The 27,714-nt window shown below is 44.8% G+C and overlaps 1 protein-coding gene across 2 annotated transcripts in view; it reads right to left on the bottom strand.

Annotated features, from left to right (window-relative positions):
- hipk3a (homeodomain interacting protein kinase 3a) overlaps window positions 1–20,778 on the bottom strand; it is a 249,625-nt gene extending 228,847 nt beyond the window's left edge. For both annotated transcript variants that reach the window (XM_072272834.1, XM_072272835.1), the window contains exon 1: window positions 20,428–20,778. The gene's annotated coding sequence lies outside the window, so the exon portion shown is untranslated. The remainder of the gene's footprint in view (window positions 1–20,427) is intronic.
- Window positions 20,779–27,714: the final 6,936 nt, after the last annotated feature.

The raw sequence follows: 27,714 nt of genomic DNA, 5'->3' as shown, positions 1-27,714 counted from the left end.
CCTCTCTAAAGCTTCCACATCCATCCTATAATGAGATGACCAGAACTTAAGTACAATACACCAAGTGTGGTCCAACCCAGGTTTCATAGAGCTGCAACATTACCTCACTGCTCTTGAACTCAATCCCCTGACTAGTGAAGGCCAACAGACCATGGGCATTCTTAACCACCCTCTCACTTGCACTGCAACAACATTTAGAGATGTAGCACAGTTAACAGGCCTTTCGAGCCTATGCTGCCCAATTGCAGCCATGTGACTGATTAACATAATAATCTGTCAGCTTTTAGAATGTGGAAGGAAACTGGAGCACCCAGTGAAAATGCTCACGGTCACAGCGAGCACGGACAAACACCTTACAGACAGCAGCGGAATTGAACCCACATGCTGGGGCTGAAATAGCATTACTCTAACCTGCTATACTACCGTACCACTGGCACTTCTGGGATTTATTTCATATATCTACCAGGCTTTTGTGTGCTGATGAATCTGGAGCCCAAGAAACATTTTCACTATGACAGTACTTCTGTTATTTGACATCGCATTGCAGAGATGATTGCAATGACTACAAAAAAAAAAGCAAAGGCAAAATGTTTCAATGCAAGTGCAATTCTTAGGTCAACTAGATAGAAGAGCAATCATAAAAAAAAATCTGCTGGTAGAACTCGGCAGGTCAGGCACCATCTGTGGAGGAAATGGACATGTGACATTTCAGGACGAGACCCTGGATCTTGACCTGAAATGTCTTGACCAAGAAGCTGCCTGACCCACTGAGTTTCTCCATCATCTCATTCATTGTTTCAGATTCCAGTAATCTGCAGTGCTTTGCATCTCAAATATAATACGCTTCATGATAATTTCAGTTTGATTGCTCCATCATCACAGCAGTTCTTTCTGCATTCTAAGTTCCAAAATACCTCTACCATAACCACTGCTGCTTTTAATCAACACCATCAGACCTCCCTCTTTGATTCTTATAATCATCTATACTAATATCTCTTTCTGGGGCTTAATATCAAATTTGTCTTAAGACCATAAGACATAGGATCAGAATTATACCATTCGGCCCATCACATCTGCTCTGCAATTCCATCATGGCTGATCTATTTTCGATCTCAACCCCATTCTCCTGGCTTCCAAAAACATCTGACGCTCTTACTAATCAAGAACCTATCAACTTCCACTTTAAATATACCCAATGACTTGGCTTTCACAGTCACCTGTGACAATGAATTCCACAGATGCACCATCCTCAGGCTAAAGAAATTCCTCCTCAACTCTGTTCTAATGGGACGTTCTTTTATTCTGAGGCTGTGCCCTCTGGTCCAAGACTCCACCACTACAGGAAACGTTCTCTCCACATCCACTCTATATAAGCCTTTCACTATTCAACAGGTTTCAATTAAATCCCCACTCATTCTTCTAAACTCCAGCAAATACTTGCCCAGAGCCATCAAACACTCCTCGTACATTAACCCTTTCATTTCTGGGCTCATTCTCATGAATGACCTCTTGGACCCTCTCCATTGCCAACACATCTTTTCTTAAATAAAGGACCCAAAAGTGCTCACAACACTCCAAGTGCAGCCTTAACAATGCCTTATTATAAGCCTCAGCATTACATCATAAATACAACAAAGTCTGCATACACTGGAGGAATTCAGCAGGTCAGGCAGAATCTACGGAGAAGGGTAAAGAGTCAACATTTCAGGCTGAGACTCTTTATTAGTCTACTCCTCTCGAAATGAACGCTAACATTGCTTTTGCCTTCCTAGATAATTTCCGTAAGTTCTTGAGACATTTTATCAGCTGAAACTGCCGTATGCATGCATTGATGCTGAGAGGAATCGAATAGGAAGTGTAGGGGGAAAACACACAACTCTAAGCACCTTTTCTATTACAGAACATAGAACAGTACAGCACAAGAACCAGGCCCTTCGGCCCACAATGTTGCACCAAACCAATTAAATTAGTAATCAAATGGCCAACTAAATTAATCTCTGCCGCCTACACAATGCCCATATCCTTCCATTTTCCTCACATTCATATGCCTATCCAAACATCTCTTGCAAGTCCCTAATATATCTTCCTCTACTACCACTCTAGGCAACACATTTCAGCAGACATCCCACCTCTCCCGGAAGTTCCGGGAGTCTCTTGCATATCGATAGTGGCTCCCTGACGCCCAGAAATTATATACAATATGCCGGAAATATATTTTTTGGAGAGGGAGAGGGAGAGGGAGAGCGAGCATCCTGATTGGTCTCTCTTCATGCTAAGAGTGGTCCCCAACCACTGGGCCGCGAGGAAACAATATGATTTGGCGATATGAAACGATATGAGTCAGCTGCACCTTTCCTCATTCCCTGTCACTCACTGTTGAATTTTAATGCACGCGAGGTCATCAGTGACCCAAGACGTGCAAAGGAATTGGTCCATGACCCATTTGTGAATGTCCCCGGTGAATCATCCATATCAGCGCGGGAAAAAGATCAACTCCTCGAGCTTGTAAATGACGGCGGGCTGAAAAGTATGTTTGACATAACATCTCTGCCGGCATTCTGGATCAAAGTCAAGGCTAAGTATCCTGAGATAGCCACGAAAGCACTGAAAACGTTGCTTCCATTTCCAACTTATTTCTGCAAAGCAGAGTTTTCTGCAATAAATGCAACAAAAACTAAATTGCGGAATAGACTGGACATAAGGAACCCCCTTATTGCCGATTGTGTCGTCTCTGATCTGGGCCGACATTTACGTGCCAGGCCGTACCTAATCAATTAGCTTGTTTATTTCGGCTTTTTTCTTAAAGATGTGCTGGGTGCGTTCTTGCTACCGCTGTACCGCTGCATTCTTTGCGGCCCGGAGGTTTGGGACCGCTGTTATAATTGATTTATCGCTACATTCATGCGAGGAAAATATGCGCTGTGTGTTTAATATTAAATTCGTTAGATAGACCCCTTTAGAAACGAAATTGAGTGTATTAGCCACTTACAAGTGACTTATAGTTGACTTATCACCTATATTCCGGTGCCGTTTAACACCCACCACCCCCTGCCCGCCCCGGTCAGCCGTTCAACAAGAATATTGTCAATATTAAACCGGTCCGCAGTGCAAAAAAGGTTGGGGGCCCCTGATTTAAACTAGCTGGCTAGCTGCAAAGGAGGTACGCTATTGATGTCCTACATGATGAGGCCAAACTCCCTGTAGACTTGCTTAAAGTTGTAATAGAATAAACATGATAATATAAGTACATATTTTAATGTCACATTTGCTGCATATACCCAACTTGGTTTACAGATTAGACAAAATCACTAAACAAAGTATTACATACACCTTTGGAGGTCGACGGGGTGGGGGGGGGATATGGAGTTGTGGGGGGGCTGGGGGAAATGGTGGTGCTACCTCCCTGAAATGAGTTTTTGCTGGGTGGGATGTCTGTTTCAGGCACCCACCACTCCCTGTGTAAAAAAAAACACTGAGCCCCCTACCCCTCTTTTGAAATTACCCCTTCTCACCCAAAATGCATGCCCTTTGGTTTTGGTCATTTCAAACCTGGGGAAAAAGATACTGTCTGTCTATTCTATCTATGCCTCTCATAATCTTAATAAACCATCTTCAGGTCTCCCCTCAACCTATGCTGCTCCCAAGAAAATACCCCCGAAGTTTATCCAACCTCTCAGCTGCTAATTTGTGTTTTTTTCCACCAGAGTAATGAACAACTTAGTCTGGTTAACTTGGAGCCCTGTCCCACACTAATTAACTGTGCTTATGCAAGAATAGGCACACAATATTGCTCAGGTATGTTTGCAGGGGCAGCAATCCGTAAGATTACTGCCTGAATGGAAACAAAACATGCAACAGGATTTTGTTATACTATTCCTCTGTTCAATTGGAACAGACTCAAAAGATTTGCACATCCAACATGGTACCGTCACAACAGCATGGTAATTACCATTTACAACTTTAATTGCTTAATGAGCACAGCTATTAGTGAATGATATATGATTTCCTTGAACAAATGTTTTGCAGTATAAATCTAATAAGTATTCTGTTCAAAAGTCACAATGGATCCCTGAATTTATTAACCTATGACTCTTACTTATAACTTTATTGTTGCTTCTTTAACAATTTGAACACTCTTACACAGGTTACAATGCTGGCAAAACTTCACTTAACCTCGTCATTGAAATGTTCCCAAACTAAAGGACTCACTTTCAAGGACTCTTCATTACACACTCTCAATATTTATTGCTTATTTATTTTTAGTATTTCTTTCTTTTTGTATTTGCACAGTTTGTAGTGAAACCCTCTTTTACTGGGGGTGTTGTTAGCCCCTCGCTAACAGCCATGGGAATCAGCAGTGAGAAAGCCACCTTTCTCGGACTCCATACATCTAGGGTAGATATGACTTGGATCCTGCCAAACCTGTGAGGTGGGGAAGTCTCACTCACCCGAACCTAGATTTGTGTGAATACTGTGCAACTTACTGCCCCTATGCAATCGTCTGGCGGCAAGGAATAACAGACCATACAGTGCATACAATTACAGGCTTCCCCCGCCATCCGAAGGTAGAGCGTTCCTAAGAAACAGTTCGTAAGCCGAAATGTCATAAAGTGAAGAAGCAATTACCATTTATTTATACGGGAAAATTTTGTGAGCGTTCGCAGACCCAAAAATAACCCACCAAATCATGCCAAATAACACATAAAACCTAAAATAACAGTAACACATAGTAAAAGCAGGAATGATATGATAAATACACAGTCTATATAAAGTAGAAATACTTTTCCACAATCATTACTGCACTTTTCTCCGTAGCGAAAATCTCACGCAAGTGCTGTTGGCAAAAACACGGCGCAAGCGTTCTCCAGTAACCTTTAAGCTATGAAGCTGCCAAATCATACCAAATAACACATAAAAATACACAGCCGATATAAAGTAGAAGTAATGTATGTACAGTGTAGTATCACTTACTGGAATTGGGAAGGCAGCGCAGAGCACACTGATGATGATGTGTTAGACTGAGTCATTGCAGGTTGGCTGGTGCAGTGGTCCCTACCCTCCAGGCCGCCGACCGATACATTGCTGCGAGGCTCGCAGGGGTCCAGCGGTAGCCAGAAGGCACACAGCACATCTTTAAGAAAAAAGCCAAAATAAACAAGCTAATTAATTAGGTGCCGCCCGGCATGTAATTGTCGGCCCAGATCAGTGCCGATTGCATTGTCTCTGATCTGGGCCGACATTTACGTGTGGGGCGGCACCTAATTAATTAGCTTGTTTATTTCGGCTTTTTTCTTAAAGATGTGCCGTGTGCCTCCCGGCTACTGCTGCATTCTCCACAAATCAGTACAGTATCTGTCCGCAGCCTGGGGGTTGGGGTGGTGGGACACTGGGGTGTCATCCCGTCGTCTGTTTCCATTACAGCAGGCAGCTCATCTTCTCCTATGACTGCCCGCCTCGATGTCGAAGTTCGTCGTCTGCTGTGGCTGATGTGGAAGGCTTGCTTGACTGCTGAGCCTCGCGCATTTTTCTATCATACAGTTCTTTGTAAGGACTCAAACCATCTTGCAAATATCCCCTAAACCTATGTACCCTTTCAAAATTAAAGTCGTACTTTATCATTGCAGCGAAAATCTCACGTAGTTGCTTCACTTTCGCTATTGCATTCGGTTTCGATTGTTATCCTTTCCTCTTCCAATTGCATCAGCTCTTCATCTATCAGTTCTTGGTCATGGGATGCCAAAACTTCTTGAACATCATCTTCGTCAGCTTCCACAAGCCAAATTCACTTAGTCCTTACTTCGTTCACCACGATCGAAACATTTAATTATGTCTAGTTCTATGCTAAGTGTAACACTCTTACGAGCTCTTTTAGGCTTTTACGACACCATAGAACTCATCCTGCAAATGGCTGCTCACAGGCACGTGTTAAAGCAATGCTATTCCAAATCCGGGGGAGAGTGGCTGCTTGGGGCGCGCGCTGCCTTTTATCGCGCACTGATTTTTTTTCGGGTGCTGAATTTTTTATCGCGCGCTGCTTTTTTTTCTTAACAGTGAAAACACCAAAAGCGAAAACAGGGTACTAATGTAGGTCTTTCGTAACAGTGAGGTTTCGTAAAGCAAACATTCGAAAAGCGGGGGACACCTGTATAAAGAAAGTATATTTATGAATGTTAGCTTAACCAAACAGTTATTAAAGAAAAAAAACAAAAAGGCCCATCATAATTAAACAGTCAAATGTGCCCAGGATGGAGCTCAAATCTTCCAAAAGCCATTGTGTCCGATGTTCTCAGGGCGCCAACTCCTATTCATCAAACCCTGATAGAAATCCCCCTCTTGGGCTCCATCGAATCGCATATTCCCACCAGGTCGAATCCTACGGCCAGTTCTCTCTAGCTTCTTATCTCTCCCTGCAATTCCCACCGATAAAAGACCTCAACCCACCTCAGTGTCCGTCATAAAACCTCTCTCCCAGCGTTCTTTAGAATCTTCTCCCAGTTCCACCATCCTGTTTGGATGACACAACATTCCTAAGCATCCCTTATCATTAACAGTAACCCAAACACTACCAGCAGAATACACTGTTTCTACATGAAATACCCTACAACATTAGCAGGAAAATCTTTGCCAGGGCATTACAGTAGTCTTCTATATTCAGGCTGAACGCCAAAGTTGGACAGTCTTTCATTGATTCTGTTATGTTAATTATTCTATAGATTTATTGAGTATGCCCACAAGAAAGTGAATCTCAGGGTTGTACATGGTAACATATATGTACTTTGATAATAAATTTACTTTGAACTTCAAGAGCAACCTCGTCAAGCGCTCATCGTCCCACACCACGTGCCGCTGGAAGATTCTCCATATTTTCTGGCCAAGAAAAAATCTCCAACCACACCCTACTCCTTCAGTGTCATCAATTAAACATGGCCACAATCTTAACGAGAAGATGTTGAAGATAGATTGGGCACATTACGAGAGGAGAGGTCAACTCTAATATCAAGACACTACATTGGATCCCTGAAGGGCAGACGAAATGTGGGAAACCAAAGACAACCGTGCTGTAGAGGCAGAAATGATGATACTGAAAGATACCTGGGTCACAGTAGAGAAGATGGCCAAGGACAGACAGAGATGGAGAACCTTCATCGCTACCCTAACCGCCAGCAGCGTAACAGGCAGTAAATAAGTTCTATTTGCAACTGTAAGGCATTTTTAAATTGATGCTTGGATCTCAGTTTCATACTGTGAGCTGACTACTTTTTGCCAAATTCTGCCTGAAATGAACTCAAAAATAAAACACATCAAAACATTTCTCATGCTTCCCATCACACTTAAAAGTTAAAGTGCTTTAACTTAATAATTTGTTGACTGAAGTGCAAGCGTTTCACATCACACTGAAAATGCTTGCACTTCAGTCAACAAATTATTAAGTTAAGCACATCAGCTTTGAAGCCCATTCCTCCTGTGACCCAATACTTGGGGACCACAGTCCGAAAAAAGACAAACCGCAGGGAAATCCTTTCCCTATAACACACCACTCAGGAATAACCATCTGCCCTCAAAGTTAGACTTTATCCACAAAAGTACCACAGAAAACCCCTACACCCCAAACACACCACTGAAGATTAGCCCAGTCCCAAACATGCTGCCAAATTTTAACGCACAAGCTTCTGCGCAGATGCTGGAAAGTTAGAGTAACACTTAACTTCCGGTATTTTCTCCTCCTCCCCTTCTTGCTTTTCCATTTCCCATTCCGGTTCCTCTCTTACCCATTTCTCTTCTCATCTGCCCATCACCTCCCTCTGATGACCCTCCTCCTTCTCTTTCTCCCATGGTCCGCCCTCCTTTCCTATCAGATTAATCCCTCTACAGCCCTTTACCTTTTCCACCCAGCACTTCCCAGCTTCTCACTACATTTCCTCTTCCCCTAAGCACGAAGCACCTTCCCTTCACCGACTTCACCTATCACCTGCCAGCTTCTACCCTTTCCCCTCTCCCACCTTCTTATTCTGGCTTCTAACCCCTTTCTTTCCATTCTTGATGAAGGGTCTCAGCCAGAAATGTTAATTGTTTATTTCTCTCCATTGATGCCACCTCAACTGAATTCCTCCAGTATTTTGTGATCAAATGTTAACACAAGTCCCCTATATCGAAATATGGATCAAGTTCAAGTTCAAAGTAAATTTATTATCAAAGTACATGTCACCATATGGAACCCCGAGATTAGTTTTCTAGCGGGCATTCACAGCAAATACAAAGCAGCACAATAGTATCAATGAAAGATCACATATAACAAGACAAGCAACTAATGTGCAGAAGACAACTCCGCAATTTCAAAGATAAAAAAATAATACTGAGAACCTGAGATGACGTGCGCAGTTGCACCACTCATTCATACATACATACATCTGCTCACTTCTTCTACACATCACTATACAGATGTTCTAATACAACCGCTTCCACATATGCGTGCACCCCCCGCCCCCAAAACACAAACACAACGTAACATTAACAAAGCACCAGCTAGGACAGAATGAAACAACGGGGATCTGAAATCAACTCACAAATACTGGAGTGGGTTGACAGGACCTAACAAGCCAGTCCATTCAATACCTGTAGTGTGCATCTGGAGTATTGTATACAGTTCTGCTCGCCCCATTACTAGAAGCGTGTCGAGGCTTCGGAGAGGGAGCAGAAGTGGTTTACCAGGAGGTTGCCTGAATTAGAGGACACGTGCTATAAAGAGAGCTTAAGACAAACTTCGGTGCTTTCTCTGGAGTGGCAGAAGCTGAAGGGAAATCTCATAAACGATAGGTGTAAGATTATGAAAGGCACTGACAGACAATATCTTTGTCTGGGGGTTGAAATATCCAATACCAGATGGCATGCAGTTAAGGTGAGAAGGGAGTAATTTCAAAGGAGATGGGAGGGGCAAGTGCTTTTTTTTTACTCACACTGCCTGCAATGCCCTGCCTGGGGAGGCAGTAGACGCAGAAACATTAGGGACTTTTAAGAAACGTTTAGATAGGTACATGAATGTGAGGAAAATGGAAAGTTATGAACATTGTGTAGGCAGGAGAAATCAGTTCAGTTAGCCATTTGATTACTAATTGAATTGGTTAGACAACATTGTGGGCCTGAGGGCACGTTCCTACGTTTTATGCTCAGGCTCACACTGAAACACACACAGGATCATCATGCTTTTCCACTTTTGGATATGTAACTATGTAAACATTACTTGCTTTGATTTTTGCTTGCTGATGCTGTTTAATTACTTATTTTCCCCCTTTCAGAAGTATCTGTTAACAACCTCTTCCACCTTGGTGACTGAAGAGCCGCCTTCTGATGCACCACAGAGTTCAGCATAAACCGATCAGCAAACCCGTCCAAAGCAAAAGCGTTGCCGTGCAACTGCACTGGGTAAACAAGGGCACTGGTCACAACTACTGCATTTAGAGCAGATAACAAAAGAAAAACAGCAATAGGATTATCTTTGCACCAGTGCACAACGTGCAATCTGACATGTTAGTCAATTACAGAGCACACAGGAACACAGAACATCACAGCACAGTACAGGCACTTCGGCTCACAACGCTGTGCTAACCTTTTAATCAACTCTAAGATCAATCTAACCCTTCCTTCCCATATAGCCCTCCATTTTTTTTTTCATCCATGTGCCTCTTAAATATCCCTAATGTATCTGCCTCTTCTACCAACCCTGGCAGGGTGTTCCACTCATCCACTACTCTCTGAGTAAAACCAACTACTTCTGACATCCCTCCCACCGCCCCCCCCCCATCACCTTAACATTACGCCTCTTCGTATTAGCCACTCCTACTCTGGGAAAAAGTCCTTCTTATCATCTGGTACACCTCTATCAAGTCACCTCTCATTCTCCTTCACTCCAAAGAGAAAAGCCCTAGCTCACTCAACCACTCAACCTTTCCTCATAAGACACACTCTCTAATCCAGGCATCATCCTGGTAAATCTCCTCTGCACCCTCTCTAGAGCTTCCACATCCTTCCAATAATGAGGCGACCAAAACTGAACACAATACTCCAAATGTGATCTAACCAGGGTTTTATAGAGCTCCAGTAGTACCTCACAGCTCTGGAACACAATCTCTCAACTAATAAAGGCCAATAGACCATAAGCATTCTGAACTACCCTATTAACTTCGCAGCCATTTTGAGGGATCTTTGGACGTGGACCCCAAGTTCTCTCTGTACCTCCACACTGCTAAGAATCCTGCCATTAACTCTGTACACATTCTGCTTTCAGTTTTGACCTTCCAAAGCGAACCACTTCATTCTTTTCCTGAACTCTATCTCCTATTTACCAGCCTGGCTCTGCATCTATCAATGTCCCATTGTAAATAACAGCCATCATCTATACAACTCTACCACCCACCACGTCATCTGCAAGTTCGCTAATCGCCCCCCCCACTTCCAGTTCCCCATCCAAGTCATTTATATAAATCACAAAGAGCCAGAGTCCCAGAACAAATCCCTGTGGAACACCACTGGTCACCCAAGTTATGCACAACTCACATGCATACACACACGCACAAGCAGTACTGTGCAAAGGTCTTAGCCACATATATACAGATAGTACTGGAGTGCCACGAGAGAGGTGTGAGACAGGTGCCAGAGGTGGGGGGTGGCACGCGTGCAGACATATCCAGCCCTGAGACATCAGGCAAGGTCACTTGATTCCAAACAATTGGCTTATTGAGTACAGAATGTCACTCTGGAGCTTCCCACTCCCTCCCCTTTTTCCAACCACGATTCCCCTCTCCCTGCGCCCCTCCCACTCTCAGTCCACAACAGACACGCATATCAGAATCTGCTTTATCATCACTCAAATATAACATGAAATTTCTTTGTCGCAGCAGTACAGTGCAATACATAAAATTACTACAGTACTGTGCACAAATAAACAATAACACACCCTCAATCTGTTAAAGCTCTGGGAAAAAAAGGACAGCTGAGTTAGTCAGTCACATTGATTAACAGTAAAGAAATGACTGATAAATGGACAGAATCAGATGTCTGAGAAGGGAAGCCACACATTTATTCTATTTAGAACTGGTTAGCTATTAAAAAGGAATAAATGTTAGATGTCTTAATTATTTATTTATAATATAAATAAATGAGAAATTCAGAGCAGAACACACCCTTCCAGCCCAGAAAGACACACTGCCCAGCAAACCAACTATGTAACCCTAGCCTAATCTCAGGACAATTTACAATTAACAGTTAACTGACTAACCAGTACATCTTTGGACTGTGGGGGGAAACCTGAGCACCCAGAGGAAACGCACATGGTTCAAGGGGAGAATGTACAAGCTACTTACAAATGGCAGCGGAATTGAATTCAGAGTTCCAAACTCCAGAACGCACCGAGCTGCAATATTGTCGCACTAATCACTGTGGTACCCCACTGAACTCAGGTGGATAACTCAGCACACCGATGAGATGTACCCCAGGATGCTACAGGAAGCAAAAAAGCACTGACAGAGATTTTTTAGTCTTCACCGGCCACAGGTGGCTGGAGGGCAGCAAATACTGCACCTTTATTGAAGGAGGGAAGTGGAAGAAGCTAAGTAAATTCTGCACAAATCTCTGAGTCTATTATCATTAGTAGGGAAATCACTGGACAATATTCTGAAGGACAGGATTAACACTTGGGAAGGCAGAGTATTGGAGACGCCACTCTCAAGAAAGGACCTGCTATCAGAAGACGCATATCTAGCGGTCCCACCACCAGGTTCAAGAACAGTTATTACCTCTCAACCATCAGGCTCCTGAACCAGAGGGAATAACTTCACTCACCCCAACACTGAACTGACTCCATGACCTATGGACTCACTTTTAAGGACTCTAATACTCATGTTCTTGATATTTAATACTTATTTATTTATTATTACATTTTTGTATTTGCACAGTCTGTTGCCTTTTACACAATGGTTGTTGTGGGCGTTTTCACCGACTCTATTGTATTCTTTGTATTTACTGTGAATGCCAGCAGGGTAAGATATGGAGGCATACATGTACTTTGAACTTTGATTACACTGGAGAGGGTGCAAAGGAGGTTCAAAAGGACGTAAGCTGGGATGGACTGTGTCAGCTTCAAGAAGAAACTGGATAGACTTCAGATTCAGATTTATTTGTCACATGTACATCAAAACATGCAGTGAAACAGACCTTGGGATGTGCTGGGGGTAGCCCAAAAGTGGCACCAACATACCATACCCACAATGCTCAGCAGAACAACACAGAACACAACACAGAAAATAGCACAGGTCTTGTTGTTTACCTTGGGGGAATCAAACTGAGATGTACAAAATTAATTATGGGCACAGTTAGGGTTGGGAATCCCATCCATATGCCAGAGATCTCTTAAACCAGAGGGCACTGGCTTACAATAAGGAGGCGAGAGGTTAAAGAAAACTTGAGAAAGAATTTTCACAAAGAGGATGGCTGGAATCTGGATATACTGCCCAAGGGGAGGGTGGAGGCAGAGGCCCTATCAAAATGAGCGAATACAAAGGAGGAGAATTAGGCCTTTTGGCCCATCAAGTCTGCTACACCCTTCAATCATGGCTGATTAACTAATTTACACCCTTACTAATCAAAAACCAATCAATCTCCATTTTAAGTATACCCAATGACTTGGCCTCCACAGCCATCCGTGACAATGAATTCCAGATTCCCCACCTCTAGCTAAAGAAATTCCTCCCCATAACTGTTCTAAAGGGACATGCTTTTATCCTGAGGTTGTGCACTCTGGTCCTAGACTCCCCCACTGTAAGGTAACATCCTCTCCGCGTCCACTCCATCTAGACCTTTCAATATCCAGTAGGCTTCATTGAGATACCATCCTCATTCCTCTAAACTCCAGTGAGTGCAGGCTCAGACCATTCAAATACTCCTCATACATTAACCCTTTCATTCCTAGGATCATTCTCGTGAATCTCCTCTCCAATCCCAGCACTTTCTTAGATAAAGGGCCCAAAACTGCTCACAATTCTCCAAGTATGGTCTGCCATTAGAAAGCCTGAGCATTATATCCTTTAGTATTCAGTTAAGTATTTTCATGGTTAGATGTAGAATGCAATGGACCACGAGCTGCAAAAATAGGATTACTGAAGGTGGGTACTTAATAGTCGTTATGTGCATTACGGATCAAAAGGCCGGCTTGTTTACTGTATGATTTATCATCCCAATTCCAGGAAGCAGATATAATCACATTCACTCGCTGTATTTGCATATCTGATCAAGCTTAATTGTCATTCAACCATAAATGGAATAGTGTTACTTCGAGGCCAAGAAGCAAAACACAGTACCAACAGTCATACACAGCACAAGACACAAACAACATATAATTATGATAGCAGTAAACATACAGTCACACAAATAAACAATAATATAGCCCACCCTGAATGTCACATCTTACAGATTGATGGTGCATGGGCCATTGTCAGCAAGAACAAGTCCGATCATTACACACTAGTGCAGCTGCAGACGAACGCAATCCAGGTTGTCTTCCACTGAGCGAATACTGGAGGGCAGCACCAATGGAAGGGGAGATCCCTCAACCCAGCATGGAGGCCACACCACGCCGTTTCAGGTGTCTCCCCTCCTGGGGAGCTACAACAGGTGAGTCACAGCATGAGGGCCTGGTCCACGCTACAACCATATAGAATATTTTAGAGATCCTGTGTGAAACAGGAGGACAGCTTCACCATACTGTCGTAGCTCTGCAGTCTCACCTATTTAACCTTACACCCATTGTCTACTCATTATTATAAAAAGAAAAAAAACTCAGCTTATGAACTCAAAACTATTTCAGTTCAAAGAAAAGTATGATGTGGTACCTTCCATTACCACCACTGAGCATCTTTTGGAACAAGGCATCTCAGGTCAAGCAAGAGCAGTGCATATCATAGATGAAGACATTCCCGTCATTTTCTGTGCAACCCATCCACTTGCACTAGAAACAACAGTGATCTGAAGTAAATTGGGAGACCGCTTTGTCAAGCCCCACTGCTCCATCCGCAAAAAGCCAGATTTCCCCAGTGGCCAACCATTTTAATTCCAATCCCTATTCCCGTTCCAACATGTCGGTGCATGGCCGCCTTTTCTGTCACGATTAGACCACTCTGAGAGTGGAGGAGCAACACCTTACATTCCAACTGGGTAGCCTCCAGTCTGATGGCACGAACATCAATTTCTCCTTCCAGTAATTCTTTTCCCTCCCTTTCTTCTATTCCCCACTCTGGCCTCTTACCTCTTCTCCTCATCTGCCTATCACCTCCCCATGGTGCCTCTCCTTCTTTCCTTTCTCCAATAATCACTCTTCTTTCCTATCAGATTCCTTCTTCTCCAGCCCTTTATCTTTCCCACCAACCTAACACCTAGCTTGTCTTCCTTCCCCTCCCCCAACTTTTTATTCTAGTATCTTTCCCCCTTCTTTTCCAGTAATGATGAAGGATCTTGGCCAAAAATGTCCACTTTTTATTCATTTCCATAGATGCTGTCTGACCTGCTGAGTGCCCCCAGCGTTTTGTGTACATTCATCACATCCCAAGTTTCTGAATCAGGCTGGGTGAAAGCTCAGCCACCTCTTCAAAGGCAAGATAAATGGCATCACAGGTACAAAGGGTCATAAAGAGAGCTTTTGGCACATTGGCCTTCATAAATCAGAGTTCTGGAGTTGGGATGCTATTGAAGTTGAGCAAGATGCTGGTGAGGTCAAACTTGGGAGTATTGAGTGCAGTTCTGGTCACCTACCTGCAGGAAAGATATCAAAAAGATTGAAGAAGTACATAGAAAATTCTTCAGCGCACTGCCAGGACTTGAGGACCTGCGTTATAGGGAAAGGTTGAATAGGTTAGGACTTTATTTCCTGGAGCATAGGGAAATGAGGGGAAATTTGATCAAGGTATACAAAATAATGAGGGGTAGAGAAAGGATAAATGCAAACAGGCTTTGTCCACTGAGATTGGGCAAAACTACAACTGTAAATCACAGATTAAGGGTGAAAGGTGAAATATTTAAAGGGAACCTGTGGTGGAACTTCTGCACTCAGAGGGTGGATTGAGCTACCAGCAGATTAGCTCATAAATACTGTATCTCTATTCCACTTTTGCACTATGTACTTCTTCTGTAACTGATAGTAAATTTTTGTGTCTTGGACTGTACTGCTGCCACAAAACAACAAATTTCATGACGTGTCAATAATATGCCATGGTCACACTTCCTGATACAGCACGGAATAAGCCCTCCCAGCCCTTCAAGCCACACCGCCTAGCAACCCCAATTTAATGCTAACTTAATCACAGGGAAATTTACAATGACAAATTAACCTACCCAGGACGCCTTTGGACTGGGGGAGGAAACCAGGGGACCTAAGGAAAATTCACGCATTCCACAGGAAGGACATACAGAGAATCCTTACAGAGGAGACTCTGAACTCCGATTCCCCGAGCTGTAATAATGTCATGTCTACCATGGCGCCCAAATGTACCTTATGTACAGACACTCCTGTGACTAGCATCACTTTATGGATGTGTATAAAAGCTATCTTATGTATTATATGTGTTGTGTTTTCTTTATTATTGTGTGTTATATCATATTGTGGGGTTTTTTTTGTATTACATCAGATCCAGAGTAACAATTATTTCGTTCTCCTATTGGAATTCACATTAAACAATCTTGAATCAACTCATGTGTCATCTAATTCCACAGTTCACATAACAGAAGGTTGCCATATAGTGCAAGATTATCTTCTTTAGCGCAACAAACAGCAATCGTTTTTACCCTTTGGTACAAAAGGGCACCATGCACATTCCTTCTTTGCCTAGTGACTTAAAACACTGGCATTCAATCCCTTGCAACCCTCAGCTTTGCTCAACACCACCAAAAGGCTCTCAAGAAACTGTATCTGTACAATCACCCCAAATCAAAGGAACTTTATGGAACAGGAAGTAAAGATTAGCTTTATTTGTCACATGTACTTCAAAACATCAAAACATTCAGTGAAATGTGTTGTTTGCATCAACGACCAACGAAGTCTAAGAATGTGCTGGGGGCAGCACACATGTTTCACTCGCTTCTGGCACCAGCACAGCATGCCCACAACTTACTAACCCTAACCCATACATCTTTGGAATGTGGCAGGATATCGGAGCACTCAGAAAACCCACACAGTCACAGGAGAGAACATAGAAACTCTTGACAGAAAGTGTCAGAAATCGAACCCCAATCGGTGATCACTGGCGCTTTAAATCGACTGCGCCAATAATGACACTGCCGTGCTATCCTATTACAACCCAATAATCTGTGACACAGTTAACGTTACACATAATAGCATCATGGCAGTGACTGTTTATTCCTCTCCATAGATGCTGCCTGACTTACTGAGTTCCCCAGCATCTTAGATTCCAAATTCTGTTTTTCAGCTCTACCTTTTGAAACTTGTCCTTCTATTCCAATCCTTCTTTTAACATCCTGAAGATTAAGGATTAACTTTATTTGTCACCTGTACATCGAAACATACAACATCATCCTTTATGTCAAATCAAAACAGTAAGGATTATGCCGGGACAGCTCTGAAATGTCGCCACACTGCCAGTACCAATGTAACATAACTACAAGTTATTAACCCTAACTCATACACCTTGCAACCCTCAGCTTCACTCAACTCCATCAAAAGGCTCTCAAGAAACTGCATCTATACAATCACCCCAAACCAAAGGAACTTTAGAGAACAGGAAGTAGAGATCAGCTTTATTTATCACATATACATCACAACATACAGTGAAATGTGTTGTCTGCATCAACGACCAACAGTCTGAGGATGCACTGGGGGCAGCCTGTAAGCGTTGCCATGCTTCCTGCACCAATATAGCATGTATGCAATTTACTAACCCTAATCCACAGATCTTTAGAATGTGGAAGGAAACCCACACAGGCATGGGGAGAATGTACAAACTCCTTGCAGAGAGAAGCGGGCATCAAACCGAATCTTGAACACGAGGAATTCTGCAGATGCTGGAAATTCAAGCAACACACATCAAAGCTGCAGGTGAACGCAGCAGGCCAGGCAGCATCTCTAGGAAGAGGTACAGTCGACGTTTCGATGAAGGGTCTCGGTCCGAAACGTCGACTGTACCTCTTCCTAGAAATGCTGCCTGGCCTGCTGCGTTCACCAGCAACTTTGATGTGTGTTGCTTAAACACAATCTTACAGCTGGTGCAGTAAAACAATTCGCAACCATGCCACCTACTTAAATTTTACCACACCTTTCCTGACCTCAATATTTTGCAGACATATTACAACCCAATTCAGTAATTTTAATTCTGTCACAGTTACAGTATAGGAAACATGGGAAACAAGCTCACACCAAAACTGCAATAATTATTAAGTAATCGGCTTCCGGTGATGATTTAGATCATGTGTATCAGGCTGGAATGGGATCACCGTCCTGTCTGAGCAGTGAAGAGTTAAGGTTTCAGCATGTCATACAGTAGTCCTGTGAAACATGTGACATTGATTGCCGAGCAGCCAGTAACCTGAAATATCCTGATGGTGTAATAGGCCAGGCATTCTGACTAAGGATGTTTGTAGCCTGGTGTCCTGTAGCGAGAGCTTCAAACACCAGTGATTGGAAAATAGTCCTTTGTGTTCTCCTTTTCATTGAGCAGCAGTGAATTGCGTGGTGATTTCGACAAAGCAACATTCTGCACAGTTTGAAATAGAGCCACACACCGTGACCAAAACTTTCCTTATTTTCTACCACCGAGAGGATAGGAACAGGTAGAGGAAGCTTCAGCTGACACAGAAGTAAGCCAACTTCCTATATTTCTGCAACAGCATACACATGTGGTAAGATACACAAACGATGGTTTAAGGAAACTTTGTGTTTACACCTGACAAGGCACACAAAACAGTGGCTGCTTCCTGCCAATACTCCAGAGTTTTCCAACCTCCACGAGGTCTCCCAATGTTTAAAACAATTTATCAACAGAACCTCTCTTGTGCTATCCACTGCTCACACACCACTGTAACAAAGAATGCTCACCTACTTACAATTTCATGCATGGCTCCTTTTACACTAGATAAAGGGATGGGGGAGAAATACGTTGGGGAGAGATTCTAGTTGCTCCCTTCCCCACCCTTGGGTCCACAACTGGAATGAAAGGGGCCAAATACCCTCTGGAAATGGTTGTCCAAACAGACCTGTAACAGTGCCACTTTTCAGTACGAGCAGCTGTCAGGTCAACATGGAGAGGATCACCCCACCCCCTTCAGCAACACCCTCCCCTCCCCCAGCAGGCCAGCTGGCTAAAAACTCACAGAAATAACACACGGACTTCCTTCCTCCTGATATCTGAACATCATGGATCAAAAAAGAAATCAAAACTTCAGGCACAACAGAAAGCAGGAGCCCTCTGCTCTTTTTCAGTCGCTCTCCATTCCTGCTTGATCCAGACCATCAAAGAAAGCTTTCCTGGAATGAGTTCCTGTCTGTGTGTGACCCAGTTCTCAATGGCAAAGGAAGCCCAAGAGCTGAGATGCAGAAGAAAAACAATAAAATTCAGCCCTTCAAAACACTCAGCAACAATCCACCTCTATGCAGCAGCACAGGAAAGCTTTCGCCCCGCTTGTTGATATCCAGGCATTGGAAAAATCCACAAATTACCAACGACTGGCACAAAACCAGATTGTAAATCTACCTGTTGGCTGATCTAATTCTGACTTGTGTTTCTTTCTGGAATGTTCTAAGTGGGTTTTAAATTTAAAATAAGACCCATTTTCAGTAAACGAAGCTGAACAGTTGGGCTTCTGGAGTTTGTCTTCTGTCTCCATAATCTTCAAACTCCCACTGAGCCCCCCACCCCTCTGAAGCTGCAGACATTATCATTTGCACTCGAGAACCCTGCCCTGACAAGCAGCCAGTTTTACCACGCGACTAGAAACCTCATCTATTGGACTAGAGGCTTGCGGGAATCACAGTGTTTTATAGCTAACATGAGATCATTTTTAAAGTAAGCTTCCAGAAACATGCAAATATGGCTTCTAATCCAGTTTAAAACATCGTACGTTTAGCAGGCTTCAGAGTCCAGATAACGTGCTCAGTAGCAACATAATTAACAAACAGGGTGCAAGATACTGGTGGAGGTCATCGCTTTTCTGTGTATCTTTCCGCCACTGTTGATTTACTAGCATGCCAGCTCTGCTGCTACACATCAGCCAATGTTTTCTGCAGCAAGATCGCCGTGTCCCATCAGGATGGTACCTTATTAGGGTAGGAAGCTGGGGTTGGGGGGGGGGGAGGAAGGTCGAAATGGGATCTGGAGAAGACTGGCTTTAGTCCTCTGTAGCTAACGTTTACGAAAGGTTCAGGGGAAAATGTTTTGCTTTTATTAGACCGTGCTTTCTAAGAAGTTTGTGAGCTAATTACACAGTGGACAGAGCTACTGGTGTTTTGGATCTCGGGGGGGGGTAGAGTTTGGGAGGGTAAAAATAAAGTGTGGGGGGAGCTGAAGCCCGAAGCAGCTAAGTCTGGAGCTGGAAGAACTTTAGGTATTGCTGAGAGAAGTAGGGAGATCAGGAGGCAGGGAAGGGTAGAAATGAAACTTGACAGGAGGCACACTTTAGGAAGTTTTAAGAAGGCAATAACAATTCAAAGGCTGAGGGCAGAGGAATTTGGACAGCTCAAGGCTACACTGCAGGACGGCTTGGAAAGCAGAGGGATTAGAGGGTGAAGGAGAAAGGGGGCAGAAGCTGGGTGGCACAGGTTGGGACGGGGGTGGATGGGAGGGCAGCCTGGTCAGGAGAGCAGGGCAATTTAGCAAAGGTAAGGACAAGGGAGGGACAGGAGCAATGATGTGGGTTTATTGTTAGATTTGCAAGATATGATATCAGCAATGGTATGAGGTTGGGGTGCAGTCAGTTTAGGTGCGTCAGAAACCAAGTCATGGATAGCTTGGGAGTGGCAGAGGGGGGTGGAAGAATTGAGGGGGCACATCAGAGACAAAGGGGGGGTGAGAACTGAGGGGGCAGATCAGAGATAAAGAAGAGGGAGGCATAGAGAGGGGTTAGAGATCTCAAAGCAACGAGTGGACAGAAAACGGAGGGGGGCAAGGAAAGACGGAGGTGTTAGAGATCAAAAGGGAGAAAGGAGAGGCTAAGAAGGAGGAATCGAGGTCAGAGTACCGAAGTGGTCCAGAGATGGGTCAGATCATTGTGAAGCCTCACATTGCCGAATAATCGAGCCAGGTTTACCCGTCAAGGACAAGCAGGTGGACGGAAGGGGGCGGGCGAGTGTACAGTAGTGGCAGGTAGACCCGGGATAGGTATCAGACGAACGAGACCCCCGCCCCGCAACAGCTCCCCCTCTTTAAGCCCCGACCTTACCTTGGCGGGAGGCAGGAGCGCCGAGCGGTGCCGCGGGCCCGATCCCGGCGCCGATCTGGATGCGGCCACCGCCGCACCGTGGAGCCGGAGCCGAGCCCGCGCCATGCTCCCTCAGCCCGCTGCCGCCATCGCACGGCCACGGCCGGGTTCCGGCTGACGGAAGGGAGAGCGGGAGCAGCAGTGGCGCCACCCAGCCTGTACCGGCCCCCGGGCCTCAGCCGCAGCACCCGCTCGGCCGCCCCATAGCCGAGGGCGGCGGCAGTGAGTGCATGGAGATCTGCGGGCGCTCAGAGGTTGGCGGCGCAGCTCCAGCACCACAACAACATCAACATGTCCGGCCGCAGCCCGAGCCCGTCTGAGAATGCGCACTGCGCCTGCGCCCCAGGCCAGGGGCGGGGCCCGCTGGAGATGTGGGCGGGACCACGGGGAGGTCGAGGGCGTCACCGGCAGGTGATGGAGGCGTGGCCATCTTGAGAAAGGGGCGTGGTCCGCCGTGTTTGGAGGCGTGGTCAACCGGGAATTATTAGGAAAACAGGGGCGGATCTGGAGGTATGACGGGGCGCGGCCAGGGAGAGCGGGGTCAGCGGGAGGGTCTGTAGGCACGGCCGGCGGGAGATTGGCGAACAGGATGGGGGCGTGGCCAGCCTGAGATCGCATTGGGGCTATCAGGAGGCAGTGTGTGGGCGTGTCCAGCGGGATATTGGCAGACAGGATTTGTGGGCGTGGACAAGGGAGGTTGAGGGCGTGGCCAGCAGGATAACTGGGTAACGCCCACAAAATGCTGGGGGAACGCAGCAGGCCAGGCAGCATCGGGACCTGCTGAAGGGTCTCGGCCCGAAACGTCGACTGTACTCTTGTGCATAGATGTTGCCCGGCCTGCTGAGTTCCCCCAGCATTGTGTGCGTGTGTTGCTCGAATTTCCGGTATCTGCGTATTTTCTCTCGTTTGTGATTGGATAACTGGGTGGGCGGTGCATGCTGAAGGGGCGTGGCCATCAAGAGGCTGGGACAGTGGTGGGGGCGTGGCCAGAGGAGGGGCTGGTTTCGAGCATGGAACGGAAAGCCGCAGATCGGTGGGCGTGGCCACTAGGTAGAGCCAATGATCGGACGGGAACATATTCAGTGGGCGGGGACTGCTATCTCATTCGACGATGGCCACCTGGAGGCGGGATTATGAGGGATCAATGCCGATTAGGTTGACGGAGCGGGCGGTACTGTAAATAGTTACGGAGATGCACCGTGAGTGGGGCGAGTGTCTCTTCTCCAGCTCGCTATCTCTTTCCCCAGTCAACTTCCCAGCTCTTTACTTCACCTCTCCCAGTTTCACCTATTACCCTGTGTTTCTCCCTCCCGCTTCTAATTCTGACTCCTCAGCTTTTGTTTCAGCGGTCCTGCTGAATGCTCTCGGCCTGAACCGTCACTGTACTCTTCTCCATAGCCGCTGCATGGCCTGCTGAGTTCCTCCAGCATCTTGTGTGTGTTGTGACTAGAGATAGGTCATTGTAAAGGAGGCGAGGCTTCCGATAAAGGGCGGAGCAATAAGGAAGGGGTGTGGCTATAATTGGAGTTGCGACCTAACCAATTTCCCCCGGGATCAATAAAGTATGACTATGACCATGACCATGACGGAGCTGTACAGAAGAAAGGCAAGTGAAAGAATGCGGCTGGCTAAATAGGAGAGTGCGAAGAGGAGAGGACTATTTAGGACGCAAGAGGAACTGCAATTAGAGAAAAGTGACTGCAGTTGTTGGAATCTGGAGCCACAGATAATCCGCCAGAGGGACCCAGTCGATCGAGCAGCATTTGTGGAGGGGGAAGAAGACGAGACCCCACACCAGGAAGGGAAAATATTCGCTGGGAATGTTGAAAAGATGGATAGAATTGAGGGAGACTGTGACCCCTTTTTCCCCCAAATTGTTTTTGCTTACGCAACTATCTTGCCTCTCCTCTGTTCCCATCTACGTGTTTGCTTAAACCCCACTTTATGATAGTACTGTACTCAATTTGAAATGTTAGTTCTGTGTATCTTTCCACCTCTAGCCCTGACATGCTCTGTATTCTGAGTTCAAAAGTTGTAATGTTCAGGCACTTACCCTGTCCTGAACTCTCCATCCCTCATTGTTACCCTACTCAAGTTGCTACCCAATTTCAATAAACTAAAATCATAGGCAAAGGCATGACTGGCTTTGAAACTTATGAATCAAACTCTTCAGCTGTCAATCATAAATATGTCTGAAATTGCACTGCTATCAGGAAGAGGGTAAAGTACAGGTATCTCAGGACCCATGCCACCAGGTTCAGGAGCCATTATTACCCTTCAGCCATCAGGTCCTTGAATCCAAGGGGATAACAACTCATCTTCTATCATCCCATTACTGAAATGTTCCCACAACCTATGGACTCACCTCAAAGGAATCTTCATCTCATGTTATCAATATTTATTGCCTTTTTTAATTTCAATTTGATTTTGCACAGTTCGTTGTCTTTTGCACACTGGTCTGTCTTGCTGGTTGCAGTCTTTCATTGATTCTATTGTGTTTCATGTGAATGCCCACAAGAAAATGAATATCAGGGTTGTATATGGTGACGTCTACATAATTTGATAATAAGTTTCCTTTTAACTGCGAGTACTAATTTACCTGAGGGAAAACCCTTCAAGAATTTTTGTGGATTATAGGAGACAGGAACAAAGATGTCTATCTCAGTAAATAAGCTAATAAGTCAACATTATGAAGAAAGAAATTGTTACACCGCTTTTGGCATTCTTCACTCTACAGAAAACAATTATTTTTTCTTTCTCGCCTTTCAAGCTGGGAATCAACCATTTGCAAGAAGACAGGAAGAGCCTTTTTCTTGTACCAAGGTAACTCTGATACCTTCAATAGTAATTCAGGAGTGTCAGCAGCTTCTTCATTATTGGCTCCTGAGTTAAAGTTTGTAGGATTAAGACAAAGATTAAGTCTAAGTCAAAGTAAATTTATTGTCAAAGTACATATATGTTACCATTCATTTATTCATTTTAACACAGACATTTTCAGGAAAATAAAGAAATACACAAGAGTTTATGAAAAACTATACATAAAAAGACTGACAAACAAACAATGTGCAAAAAAGATAAATTGTGCAAACTAAAAATAAATAATCCTGAGAACATGAGTTGTCAAGTCCTTGAAAGTGAGTCTATAGGTGGAGTCAGTTCAGAGTTAAGGTCCATGCTAGTTCAGGAGCCTATTGGTTCAAAGTAAATTTATTATCAAAGTACATATTTGCTACCATATACAACCCTGTGATTCACTTTCAAAATATGAATGGGAGTAGGTGGTAGATGGTCGTATGAGCAGCTAGTGCATATCACAAGTCCTGGTTATGCGATCACTGACTCCAGGCAGACAATCTCTGAAGAGTATTGATAATGGCTGGAGTCACCCATCTTGTAAAGACCCTGCCCAGGAGAAGGTAATGGCAAGCCACTTCTGTAGAAAAATTTGCCAGGAGCAATCATGGTCATGAGACCATTATCGCCCATGTCATACGACATGGCACATAGCGAATGAACAACTCATAGTAAAACAATAAAATAGAATAGAATCAATGTAAAACTACACACAAAGACTAACAAACAGCCAATGTGGAAAAGAAGACAAATTGTGCAAATTTAAAAATAAAATAATAAATAGATAAATAATATTGAGAATATGTGTGGTAGGGTAATAACTGTTTCTGACGTGTTCCATGAAGTTTCAAGCAAAGCGTGTGGCCTCAAGTTAAGAAGTCTGGAGACGGGGCACAAGCCCATGATTGACTCCATTTCTCTCTGATCTCGGCGATAAAAGCACCGTGGAAGGTTGAGATCCTCGAGGCGAGTGCGGAAGGTGAGCAGGTGTTCAGCACTGTCTACCAGCCTCACACTACCTGCTGCTGGAGGGGGATGATTTCTCTCTCCCTCTCATCCGCTGTTCCCAAAGGAAAGTCCCTGCATTTGAATGGTCACTGTCTCTCCCTTGGTGCTGTCGGAGGATGGTGCTAGAGTTCTGGGCAAGGTTGAATCGACACGGGTTGTGGATAGGACTCTGTACTTCACATTATGATATGTTTCTGTTGGTATTTTGGGCGACTTTGAATCGGGGCAACCTGCAGATAATGAACACTGAGCTGAATGCCCTGGACCCTTTCAGTTTAGTGTTTTATATTCTGTGTTTTTCACTCATTTAATTTTGTTACTATTTGCGCGATGTATTTTTATTTTGTGCATGGGGGAGGGTTGATGTTTTTTCTTTGAATGGGTTCCATGTTTGTCATTGTTCCGTGACTGTCTGTGGGGAAGACAAGTCTCAGGGTTGAATACTGCATACAAACTTCGATAATAAATGTACTTCAAATCTTTGAACTTGGTTGTGTGGGACCTAACTCTCCTGTACCTCCTGCCTGATAGCAGCCAAGAGAAGAGAGCATGTCCTGGATTAAGTCTAGGTCCTTGGCTCTGTGATACAAAAGTCTGTGCCTTCACTATGTCAGGGGTTGTTGAGATTACATCTGCGGGGCTGTGTGCAGCACTGGTCTCCTTGGCTCAGCGTGCACGTAAATGGAAAGAAAGCATTTGGGCACTAATGCCAAGAACATGTGGGTTGTTTTATTTATGTACTCAGGGATACAGCTTGGAACAGGACCTTCTGGCCCAGAGAGCCACACTGCCCAGCAATCCACGTATTTAATGAGGCATCCATTAGCCTTGCGAGACCATGGATCTACATCTGGAAAGTCTTCACTCTCCAGGGCGCGGGCCTGGGCAAGGTTGTATGGAAGACCAGCAGTTGTCCATGCTGCACGTCTCCCCTCTCCACAACACCAATGTTGTCCAAGGGAAGGGCATTAGGACCCATACAGCTTGGCACCAGTGTTGTCACAGAGCAATGTGTGATTAAGTGCCTTGCTCAAGGACACAACACATTCCTTCAGCTGGGGCTCGAACTCACAACCTTCAGGTAGCTAGTCCAATGCCTTAACCACTTGGCCACCTATTTAACACTAGCCTAATTACAGCACCAGGGACATGCCTGTCCCAGCACACAAAATCGGCTCTGGGGTACTGGATGAGGTCTACAGTGAGATCCAACAGCCAGGAAGGTGGTACTGCAACGCTCTGTGGAGAGCACAGGGCATGACAAGGCACAGACGGTGTCATGGTCATCCACTGCAACCAAGGAAGACCCCAGTTAGTAATAATTGTTTGTAGCACGGGTTCAGACTTCTGAGGTCAGAAGAGTGGAACTGCCCCAGTGCAGCAGCTTTTCCACTTTAAAAACTCTCCTGCTCAGGCTTCCTGTCATCGTCGGACACAACGGGAAACCACCACCAATCACAGTGCACTTAACAATGACCAATTAACCTCCGTCTTTTTACTGTGGGAGGAAACTGGAGCACCCGGGGGAAACACATACGGTCACGGGGAGAACGTACAAACTCCCTACATATGGTGCTGGAATTGAACTCCTAACTCTGGAATGCCCTGAGCTGTGCTAGTGTCACAGTAACCACTACACTACTGTGACACTGTGGTTTGATGAGGAACGGTTGTTCAATCCAGAGTTGTTTCATAAATATAAGAGATCCTACAGATACTAGAAATGTTGAGCAACACACACAAGATGCAGAAGAAACATTTCAATATTTCAAAAGATTTGACAGCTGGGAAAATTGGAGCAGCACACACAAAATTCAGGAGAAACCCAACAGAATGGGAAGCATCAATGGAGGGGAATAAACAGCCGACATTTTGGTCCAGGATCCTTCATCAGGGCTGGAAAGGGAGAGGGCAAAAACCAGAATAAGAAGGTGGGTAGAGGGGAAAGAAGCTGATTGGTGACAGGTTGCACTTAGCCAGAGAGTCAGGAGGCAGCAGAGATCACAGATGGGGAGCAGTAGAGAGGGTCTCACTAAACTCCCGTTGAAGAAAGGATTTAAACTACTTCAAGGTAGGCATACCTCAAAGAGACTTTGCTGTAGAGCAGCAAAGCATAAACACGAGATTCTGTACATGCTAGTCTGGTGGAGCTTCGACAGTGAGAGAAAACATCAGACAACGAAGGGTCATGAAAGGGTGAAAGCAAAGTGGGTATCCCCTCTTTTTGGGGAATATTGAACAAAGGGTTACAGTTTTAAAGTAACATGTCACCCATTTAAGACAAAGCTTGTTTTTCTCTAAAAATTTTGTATCTTGTCAGGACTTGGTTTATGAAAAAACTTCAATTTTTGTAAAAAAAAGCCTCTACCCGTCCAACCTCTTGCTGTTCCTCTGCTGTGAATTTGTCTCTAATTATTTTGTTTAGTACACTAACGTATACAGTATCCATGGAAGTTAATGTGATACCAAAGGCCAATGCCAATTGGCTCTGGTGACAATCGAGTGTAACCCGAAACCATCAGCTGTGAAGCCTTGCTTTACATCTCAGTTTACTCCCTTCACAATGCAGCAGCTTCCACTTTCACACAGCATGTCAAAACCGTGCAATTCTGCAGCAACACACACACAAAATGCTGGAGGAACTCAGCAGGCCAGGCAGCATCTATGGAGAGGAATACACAATTGACACTTCGGGCTGAGACCCTCCATCAGGACTGGAAAGGGAGGGGAAAGATGACAGAATAAGAACATTGGGGAGGGAGTACAAGCTACAAGGAGATAGGAGGGTGGGGAAAGAGGAATGAAGGAAGAAGCTGGGAGGTAATTGGTGAAAAAGGCAAAAGGACCATAGGAGAAAGGGAAGGAGGAGGAGAACCACAGGGAGATGATAGACAGATGATGAGAAGGCAAAAGAGGCCAGAGAGGGGAGTTAAAGAAGAGGGAAGGGAGAGGGAAAAGATCTGTGTAAAAAATCCTGTGCAAATCTGGCTGCTTTTGAGCCTCTGTACAGCGGTTTATGTGACTGCTGACAGGACAGCAGCACCTGATAAGCCCGTGCCAGCAATGGCTAAACGTTGGCTCTTTCCTTGCCCTCGGGCATGGGTGCCACCACCCCGATTCTGCGCCATACACATCACGCTGCAAACATCCTGCACTCTTGAGACTTCAGTTCACACCGCAAACGTGTCAGGTTGTACATACGATTCAAAAACTCAACTCTGAAGGGGAAGTTCCAGGCTATTGATTGTAGTGATTGTTTACCAGAAAAGTGTGATTATTACAGTAATTAAAGCAACACGTACAAAAAATGCTGGTGAACGCAGCAGGCCAAGCAGCATCTTTAGGAAGAGGAACAGTTGACGTTTCATGCCGAGACCCTTCGTCAGG

The sequence above is a fragment of the Mobula birostris genome, chromosome 11, assembly GCF_030028105.1.
Source record: "Mobula birostris isolate sMobBir1 chromosome 11, sMobBir1.hap1, whole genome shotgun sequence".
NCBI lineage: Eukaryota > Metazoa > Chordata > Chondrichthyes > Myliobatiformes > Myliobatidae > Mobula > Mobula birostris.
The sequence above is the reverse complement of the archived record's forward strand: the minus strand, read 5'-3'. Positions and strand labels throughout refer to the sequence as shown.